Raw genomic sequence first — 10,538 nt, 5'->3', positions numbered from 1 at the left:
ACACAATCTATAGATTTGTTGTAGCATCTCTTTTTGGACGAACGAAGCTCTTCAACAGTCACTTCTAAGTGATCTGCCCATTGATCGCTGAGTTCACGCTTTGTTTCTTCGAGTATGCGTTCTTCCTTGGCTCTGGCCAGCTGTTTCCGAAGGTCTTCAATTTCGCGTTTTTGAGCTTCAGCTTGAATTTTAACAGCAGCTTCGTCCTCTTTTATTTTATTTATTAATGAGTATAATATTTTGTCTTTTTCGAGACCTTCGTTCCTCAGTTCAATTACTTCGGAACGAAGGTTGCTCAGGGCTATTGTACACCCTTCGTCTTCAGTATCTTTCTGTGCTCTGAGAGCATTGCTAAGTATCAAGCCCTGCAAAAAGAAATATGTGTGTGTGTCAGTGGGTTTAAATGAACGGAAAAATACAAGGATTTCATATATCGTACCTTTAAACTGTTATAAGCTAGGCTGTCAGCCAGATCATTCTTTGACAGCACCGAAAGTCCGTCTTCTAAAGTTGGGAATCCGAAGCTTCTGCTTATCTCCCGACAGACAGAAATTTCCTTGTTGTCGGGGAGACAGTACAAGAAGTCTTCTTCTCCACTACCATTGAATATTAACGCCCCCTTTGGATATTTCAGTTTTTGGGCATAGTGCTGGGCCTCTTGTTCTTCTTTTTCTGATAATTTTTTCCCCGAAGCATGACGAACAATATAATCACGAACTTTGAATGCTTCGGGGGCAATAACACCGGTTTCTTCAATAAAAGTTGGTTTTGTTATTTTTTCTGTCTCACTTTCCAAGGGTCTTTTCTTTGCGGGCTCTGAGGGCCCAGCTTCGGCTTCAGTATCTTGCTCTGGAGCTTTAGAACCCGAAGCTTCAACTGTTGTTTCAGGAGTGACAGCAGCCTTCTTCGGAGGGGTGCTTGAAGATTTGATCGTTTCCAGCACATCTAGCACATTAGCCATTCTCTTTCTTTTCGGAGTCACTGCTGGCCCTTTTTGATTTTTTACTGTTTCAATGTTTGCCACAGGACTCAAAACTTCTGATGTTTTTGGGCCCTCAGTTGCTTCTTTTACCTGTTCCATTTTTTCTGTGGACGGCGCTTCGGCCCTCTCTTTTATTTCTGGAAACAAAATCTTTGATTGTTCCAATTCCATCTTTGATGGCACTTCGGCCATTTCTGTGACTTCTGGCAGCAGAGTTGGCTCAGTTGGTTTTTTAGCTTCGGTTGCCGAAGGAGTTTTTTCGGTAAACTCCGGCACCGAAGCTGGTTCGATGTAGCGCGGTCGGTGAGTGAGGACTTTTATTTTCTTTCTTTCAGGCTCTGGCTCGCTAGGAGCAGTTGCAGCTTCTTCTTTTGCAGAAGTTATGTTCTTTCTTTTCTGCTTTCGGACGGGGTAGCAATAGTCAGGGTAAACAAACCCAATTGCATCAAATACCCGATTCAGCCTCTTCTTTCTTCGGCCTCCGAAGGCCGCTGACATCGCAGTATCTTCGGCTTTCGAATAAGCACCAAGCAATTCGTCACTTAAATTTTCAATACTCTTTAGCCAGTCGTCATCTGGCTCAGTAAATTTATCTCCAAACTTGAAGCTGTACTTCAGTCTCACAAGCCCACCTTCGTCGGTCTCTTTTATGGTTTCTTGAGGCATTTCCCATTTTTCCGCAAGCGGCCACACCCGGAAGGCAATATGCTCTTGTACTAAATCTCTTGTTCCAATAAAAGAGCAGATAACGCCGAAGGCCCTCTGGCATTCTTCGGCAGTTTCATTCATTTCCACCTTCGGCCTCCGAAGGCCGAAGCTTTGCCAAATAGGACGCATAATTATACCTTTGATGTCTTCTCGTGCTGATAAGTCATTCTTCACATAAAACCATTCTGTCATCCAATCCCCGGGCCATCTCTTCCGAAAGGTTGGTACGGGACAGCTTGCCCCGGACCGAGAGACGAAGCTGTAGCAGCCAAAGTTATTATGGTACTGTTCTTTGCCCCAAGGCTTTGTTTCATATAATAATTCATGAACATTACAGAAGCTTCTTGCGTCAGGCTTCAGACCTTGGCTTCTCGCGGCCCACACGAAGATATTTAGCCTTATAATTGCCTCGGGAGTAAGTTGATGAAGATAGACTTCGAAGATTTTCAACACCTCCACGACGAAGCTACTCAAGGGGAATCGCAATCCAGCTTTCAAAAAGCTTCGATACACCACAACTTCATTTTCTTCAGGGTGTGGACAAGTTTTTTCCCCTTCGTCCGCCCTCACAATGGACAGATCCCGGAAATACCTTCCCCTCATATTGGCAAGATGGTTTTCTTTGATAGCTGATTTGCCGAAAACCGCATGACTTGGTCGCCAGGGGCGATCTTCGGAGTCTTCACCGCCACTATCTACATCATAACTGTCACTGTCACCAGTATCCTCAGACAAGCCTTCCAGAATTTCCTTGGTAATTTTTTCCGTGTTTGTCTTCGACATTGCTATAAGAAACCCCAAGTTTTTCTCTTCATCAAGAGTCAGCTTCGTCTCAGCAACAGCATCCTTGTCTCCAGACATCTTCGGAGATACTAAAAACTGTTTTCAAATCCGAAGCTTTAAAAACTAAAGACTCAGAGAATCTTAGCGCGCAAAAGCTAAAAATCGAATGAGCAAGAGTGGTTGGCCAGAAAGCGTGCAAAATGAGTTTGCGGTATGGCCGTATTTATACGCTCGGTGCGTTGAAAGCTGAAAGACCCCACTTGTCATTGAATGTTGCTATTCTAGCAAAGGGAAGGTGTTTTTCGGACCTTCGGCGTAAAGCCTTCGTCCATATCGCAATCTAAATTTATTATTTCAAACAAATTAATATTGCGAGGGGCTACTGTTGGGGACCTTCGGCTTCCGAAGGTCCTCAAAACATGATTTAACAATGTTTCTGGAGTATAATGTGTGAACAGGTATCTTCGGACTCGTATCAGAAAGGGAGAAGCTCAAAAGATACGAAGGTTGGCACAGCGCCGAAGCTGTGAAGCAGGAAAGCTTCGGCATGTTCGCAGAAAAGGGAACCGACTTAAAGATGAAAAGGCCATCTAGACCTCGATAGATTGCTATGGAATTATCACCAAATGTAAAGGGCATGTATGTAATTTTGTATGGGTTGTACCCCGTGCCTATAAATAGGTGAACAGTACCCCCGTACTGTTCACGCTGACTTGGCATTCGCTTTTTGCGTCACACTTGTATTCTCATCTCCTTCCAAGCCGAAGGTACATTTATAATTCAATATTGTTTCTATTTTTCTATAATAATATAATAAAGTTAAACGAATAATGTTATATGATTATTCGTGCTATCTTTTGTGTTTCATATGCTTCGTCTTTCATTAATGTATACTGTGATGATGAAGGTTCGTCCTTCATGACCTTCGTCCGGAGATCGTTATATCCTAAGGGAAATAATGCTTCAAAGGACGAAGGACCTTATCGTTTAACATTTTCTGTGTTGCCTTGTTCTTAACTCATAGCATTTGAGAACAAGTCCCCAACACCGGATTGACTCAACCAGGAGGTATCCCGATTAGATCTACACCGCATATCAATGATCCCACGGTTATCTTTTGCCCAACACTTCTTCTAATCCCGACCGGTCATCTCAATATCTACGGCGACGACATCGTCTTCCACCCGATGACCCTGACGCGGCGGTGACCCCGCCGGTGAATCGCTGCAGTGTAAACCCGCGCCCTAACACTACCCATGCATACAATCTGAGCAACACGATGCTAAAGCGGAATTGAATCGCATGAGGAAGCGCTCACTGTCAGTGGGGGATCGACGGAGCACTGCGCACGGTGTTGGCAGCCCGAAGCGACGTCGCAAGTCTCGTATGTCCCTAGCTTCGAATTGGCCCAATCCCAGGTGCCCAAGGTACGAAGACACCTCCGCGCAGGCTTCCCTGGCGGCGGTCGAACCCAATCCGCGGCAGCCAGGCACCAGGGTGCGAAACGGATTGACGACGCACGATTTCCCCCGGTCACCGAACTCTCGGATGGCGGCGAGTTCTCTCTGCAGGTTTTCTTTTAGAATACGGCGAGCGCAGCTGTGCGCCCATCTCCCCGTCATATAGGCACGGTAGACCAGCTGGATTCCAGGGCCACGACGTGATTGGGCGAGAATTGCGGACGCAGTTGCGCCGACGTATGTGAGTTCTCTGCGTGGGAAGCTCCTGGCCCACTAGGCCCGCAGTGCAGCGACGGGCGAGTGGTCGTCTAGTGGATCCCGCAGACCAGAGAGGGCGGCGCGTCTGTGAGCTCATGAGTTCACGCAGTGGTGAGGCCGCCCGGTGGGCCCCGTTTGTCAGGCCGACGGCATGCGCGAGATGCAACAGTGGGCCACAGAGGGAAGAGGGAATGATGGGCTGAAATGGTGAATTTGGGCCCAACAATGGGACTTCCCTTTTTCTTTTTATATTTTCATTTTACTTTTCATTTAAACCTCAAATTTAAATTTGAATCTTGTTATGAGTTTCTTTTGAGTAAATTACACAAATTAAAACCCTAGTGCAGGGATAATATATTTTTATTCTCTTATTTTTATATCCACTTCATACTTGTTTTCTTCTCTTTTCTAAATTCTGGAATTCCTTTTAGAATTTAAATTCCACTATGAGCTTTAATATATTTCCTGTCTTTTTATGTTGTCACAAAATGCACAAAAAAATAAATCCAGCATGATGCATAATTTAGTGGTATATCTTTTTTATTATTTATTTGTTGTTTGAATATGGTATTCACATGTGATTACAAGTAGATTCAACACACACATAAAGTATAGGAAATGACTTTTCTCCACTTTTATTATATATTACAAACTGGGTGTTACAAATCCTACCCCCCTTAAAAAGAATCTCGTCCTCGAGATTTAGGAGGAACGAGGGTAAAGATGGGGAAAATCTATGCAAAGTTGTTTGTCACACCCGGTTTTAGAAGGCAAACCGAATGCGAACCATGTACGTGTCAGGATCAGCAATTCACGTACACAACAGTTACATAACTGGACATCATCACACAATGCTCAAATAATAACATTAAAGGGGAATAATAGTCGATTACATCATATGTCTGAGACATCCATATAGTCTTCAACAATAATCAAAGTGCGAAAAACGAAACGTAGATACACGCGGCCTTCACAGGTAGCCAACTGGGGGTTGTCGCTAACCCACGCCTAAAACTCATCATAATCTTGGAACTCTTGGAAATCTTCCTCCATGGCTTCATCTTCTCCTGAGCAGTGGTTGCAACGCGGACAACCTGGGGAAGGGGGGTTTGGTGTGTAGAGCAAGGGTGAGTACACATCAACATACTCAGCAAATGTCCTATTTTGGTTGTAGTGGACTAGCTTTATGTGGAGGTAAGCCAAGCAGTTGTTTTTAGTTGGTCAGATTATTATTACTAGTAGAGAGAGCCAAGTTTTAGTATTAACTCACGTTGTTAACTCAAGTTTTAGTTAATACCAAAACCACCATTCTCATCACCACGTGTAATCCGAACATCTCTAATCAAGTATCACTAATCAATGGAGCTCCCTTGGCCGCTCATAACCGCGAGCATGGCTGATATATCAGTTTCAAACACTCTGCAGAGGTTGCGCACTTTACCGACAAGTCGTGATTCCCTTTCTGCCCAGAGATCATGACTCTCCATTGATCACTACCAAGGTGACCGAGTAGGGTATCACTATGTAGCCTTTACAAAGATTTCCCGGGGCTGTAGCCACCCGTTAGGTTTCCTAAATGCACCGCACTCCTCCCCAAGGGGCGAACCAACCTTGGCAGAGCGAGCCACATACACCGAACCCCCTTAACAGCACGACGGCTAAGCGAACTACACCCCGGTTCCTCTAATTATTCAGCTAAGGGCGTCCCATTCCACCCTCATGGTTGCACTGTTTTCCCGGGCGGTCATCCAACGAATAGGTCCTTACGGAGAGGTACTCGAGAAACAGCTCGAGTCCCCTTAAATGCCACAAGTATACCATCATAAATAAGAAGGAAAACTGTGTATCATAGATAAATTTCATCATGTTCATTGATTAATGTTAAGCACTAGCATAAAGCTAAACCATAATAATCCAACCCAAGTAGGTAAGCAAGGACATGGATAACAAAAGCTAGTCAATCCTTAAGTATAAACTGTGTAAATGCGGAAAGTGAATTATATAATTGTATAGGACATAGATGGGTCAAGGGACACTTGCCTCCACCAACCAGCTGCTGCTCAGGGTCTTCTCCTGCGAGTTCTTCGGATTCCTCATCCAGACCGTTATCTATGCGAGCTCAAACATACATCCATCCATTTGAATTAGGAAATAAACAGTACACCATACAAGAGAGCAGATAAGTCAAATATGCATAAAATATGACATACGATTTTGCATTCGCAATTGCTGGAAAGAAAAGAAGGAAGGTCTCGTAGTGGCTAAAGTTATAATCGAAGCGTATTACGGGTAGATGTATAATTAATCATTACTTCATCTAGCTCTACCTGGTTATACTAACAAGTATTAATCACATGCACTAATGGAGTTATAACTATTTCTAATTGGTCGACATTAAAAAAAGTCAATGATTAACTGCATGAGATAACTAACGTGATCAATTTCTGAGTAGAGTTTCCATTTCATTAATATAAATAACATGATCAACGTGCATAAAATACATGGAAGGGGGGTAGACGGGTGGCTAGGAGTAGACGGGCACGTCACAAACGCGGTAGGGCGCTACGCGTCGCGCCGAGAGCACATCGAGCCGCGCCAAGGCGCAGTGCGCACCACGCGAGCACGCGCAAGGCCGTGGGACCGCGCCAGGGGCCAGCCGTGCCGTGCCGGACCGAGCTGGACCACGCGAACAGCGGGGCGCGCCGCCGCGCGCGAGGAGAGGCGGGCGAGCCGGGGAGGGCCGCCGTGGGCAAGGGCAGGCCGGCCGGGGCCGCCGCGCCGGGACGGGACAGGCGCGCTGGGGCTGGGCGGGGGAGCGCGCCGGGGCGGGGAAGCCGCACCGGGGCAGGGGTGGGACGCCGAGGTGAGGGACGAGGCGCCGGGGGGTGGGGCTGCACTGGGGCGGGCGCGAGACGACGAGGCCGCGCCGGGGCGGGGCGGACACGCCGTGAGCAGGGTCGGGCGAGGCCGAGTGGGCGTGCCACCGCCACGCCGAGGCCAGGAGCGAGGTTGGGCGGGGAGGGGAAGCCGCGCCGCGGGTGGGGGCGCGCCAAGGCGAGGCCGCGCCGAGGCGGGGCAGACACGCCGCGAGCAGGGGTGAGGCGCCGAGCGGGGTAGGCCGGGCGGGGGAAGCCGCGCCGGGGCGGGGCCGAAACGCCGGGCGGTGGCCGCGCGGGCGCGCCACCGTGCCGAGGGGCACCGGGGCCGGGCCGGACTGCGTCATGGCCAAAGAAGGGGAGGAAGGGGGGAAGGAGAGATGAGGGAGGGGCTTACCGTGCGGGGGCGAGGGCGAGCGGTGTCAAGGGAGAGAGAGAGGGACGTGCACGGGGTAGGGGAGAGAGAGGAGGTTTGAGGAGGGGGCCGGCTGGCAGGTGGGCCCCACAAGGGCATGGCGGCGGCGGCGGTTCCAACCGCCACGCTGGGCGAGGTGTGCGCGCGGGGGTGGGGGGCTGGGCCGCGAGGCCAGCTGGGCCGCGAGGGGGAGGCGGGGTAGGCCGCGCGCAAGGGAAGGGGGGAGAGAGGAGGGGGAGGAAGGGAAAAAGGTTTTTTTCCTTTTTCCTAATCTATTTTCTAAATGCATGATTTCACCAATTCACTCAACAACCAAAAATAAATGCATGGCCTGGCATGGTGCAACAACCAAAAGATCTAACCCCAAGGTTTTACTTACATGAGATCTCGAGCTAAATCTCGCTAGAATATTTGAAAAAGAACAAGGCATAGCAAGAAGAAAAAGAAAGAGGAGAGGTAACTCCCGAATTTGGGGAGTGCTAGAGAAAGAAAAAATTCAACTCTCAAATTCGGGGCGTTACAAATCTATCCCCCTTAAAAGAATCTCGACCTCGAGATTCAAGGTTGGCTAGCAATGAGTTCAGGATATTTAGCCATCAGATCATCTTCACGCTCCCACGTTGCCTCTTCTTCAGAGTGATGACCCCATCTGACTTTGCACATTCTGATAGTTTTCCTTCGGGTGACTCTGTCTGCAGTCTCAATGATTTGCGTTGGCTTCTCAATATAGGTCAAGTCTTCATGGACTTCGAGACCCTCCACTGGCAACTGCTCTTCTGGCACACGCAGACATTTCTTTAACTAAGACACATGAAAGACGTTATGCACGACAGACAAATTTTCTGGTAGACTAAGCTGATAGGCCACTTCTCCGCGCCTTGCGAGAATCTGATATGGACCAATGTAGCGGGGTGCTAGCTTACCTTTGACTCCGAATCTTCTGACTCCTCTGATGGGTGACACTTTCAGATAGACAAAATCTCCAACTTTGAAACTCAGCTCTCTTCTCGTGTCTGCATAGCTTCGCTGCCTTGATTGCGCTATCTTCAGGTTCTCCTGAACCATCTTAATGTTCTCTTCAGCTTCAAGCAGAATGTCTGGCCCGAACACTTGCTTTTCCCCTGGCTGATCCCATTGCAACGGAGTTCTACAGCTCCTTCCACAAAGCGCATGAAATGGTGACATCTTCAAGCTGGCCTGGTATCTGTTGTTATAGGAGAACTCTACATAAGGTAGCCTCTTGTCCCATCCGGGCTGATCTTGCAACGTGCAAGCTCTCAACATGTCTTCAAGGATTTGATTAGTTCTTTCGGTCTGACCATCTGTCTGCGGATGATAAGCTGAGCTGAAATTCAGATGTGTACCCAAGACTTCATGCAACTGCTGCCAGAAATGAGAGGTGAACTGCGTTCCTCTGTCTGACACTATCTTCTTTGGCACACCGTGAAGACAAACAATCCGGGACATGTACAACTCTGCCAATACTACACTGTTGTAGTTGGTCTTGATAGGTATGAAGTGGGCTGACTTGGTTAAGTGATCCACCACTACCCAAATGGAATCATAGCCGGCTCGAGTGCGAGGCAATCCGACTATGAAATCCATATCGATTTTATCCCATTTCCACTGAGGAATTCACAACGGTTACAACAATCCAGCTGGTCTCTGATGCTCTGCCTTGATCCGTCGATAGCTATCACACATAGCCACATGCTCTGCGATTTCCCTCTTCATTCCGTACCACCAGAATTTCTTCTTTAGATCCTGATACATCTTCTCACTTCCAGGGTGTATAGAATAAGTTGTCTCATGAGCTTCCTTGAGAATAAACTCCTGAATAGACTAGACATTGGGAACACACAAGCGGTCCTTGAACCATATCACACCTTCTACATCTTCTCGAAAGTCTTTGCCTCTGCCTTCTAGAATCAGTTGCCGGAATTCAATGATCTTCTCATCATTCTTCTGTGCTTCTTTGATTTCCCGCTCCAAGGTGGGTCCTAACTCAACTGTTACTCCTCGCATATTGTTCAGAAATCCGAGGCTCAACTTGTCGAACTCTTTGGCCAACTCATAAGGCATCGGACGAGCGACCATCATATTAACTTGACTCTTCCTGCTCAAAGCATCTGCCATAGCTTTGCCTGGATGGTAATGAATCTCCAATTCATAGTCTTTGACCAACTCTAACCATCTTCGTTGCCTCATATTCAACTCTGGCTGAGAGAATATATACTTCAAACTCTTATGGTCTGTGTAGACATCACACTTCTGCCCATGCAGATAGTGCCTCCATGTCTTCAGTGCGTGAACCACTACTGCCAACTCTAAGTCATGGATTGGGTAATTCTTCTCATGAACCTTCAGCTGTCGGGACGAGTAAGCCACAACTCTTCCCTCTTGCATCAACACGCATCCCAAACTAGTGTAACAAGCGTCGTAATACACTGAGAAGGGCTTGTGCACATCAGGTAAGACTAAGACACGCGCTGTAGTCAACTTCCCTTTCAGCGCTTCGAAGGCTTCTTGGCATTTCTGGGTCCACTTGAACTCAACTTTGTTGCCTAGCAAAGCTGTCATTGGCTTCACGATCTTCGAAAACCCTTCAATGAATCGCCGATAATATCGGGCCATTCCGATGAAGCTCTTGATTCCTGGGGCATCTATTAGCGCTTTCTAGTTCAAAATATCTGCCACTTTCTTCGGATCCACAACAAATCCTTCTTTGTTGATTATGTGACCCAAGAACAGGACTTCATCAATCCAGAACTCGCACTTGCTCAACTTTGCATATAGCTGCTGCTCTCGCAATCTCTACAAAACCATCCTCAAATGATCTGCATGCTCCTCCTCACTTTGAGAATATATCAAATATCATCAATAAATACCACCACAAACTTGTCAAGATAGTCCATGAATACACTGTTCATCAGATTCATGAAGAAGGCTGGTGCATTTGTTAGACCAAAAGACATCACGATGAATTCATACAACCCATACTTGGTAATGAATGCCGTCTTCGGAATGTCTGAGGGTCGAATTTTGAGCTGGTGATA

The sequence above is a fragment of the Zea mays genome, chromosome 7 (assembly GCF_902167145.1).
Source record: "Zea mays cultivar B73 chromosome 7, Zm-B73-REFERENCE-NAM-5.0, whole genome shotgun sequence".
Lineage (NCBI taxonomy): Eukaryota > Viridiplantae > Streptophyta > Magnoliopsida > Poales > Poaceae > Zea > Zea mays.
This window is presented reverse-complemented; position numbering follows the sequence as displayed.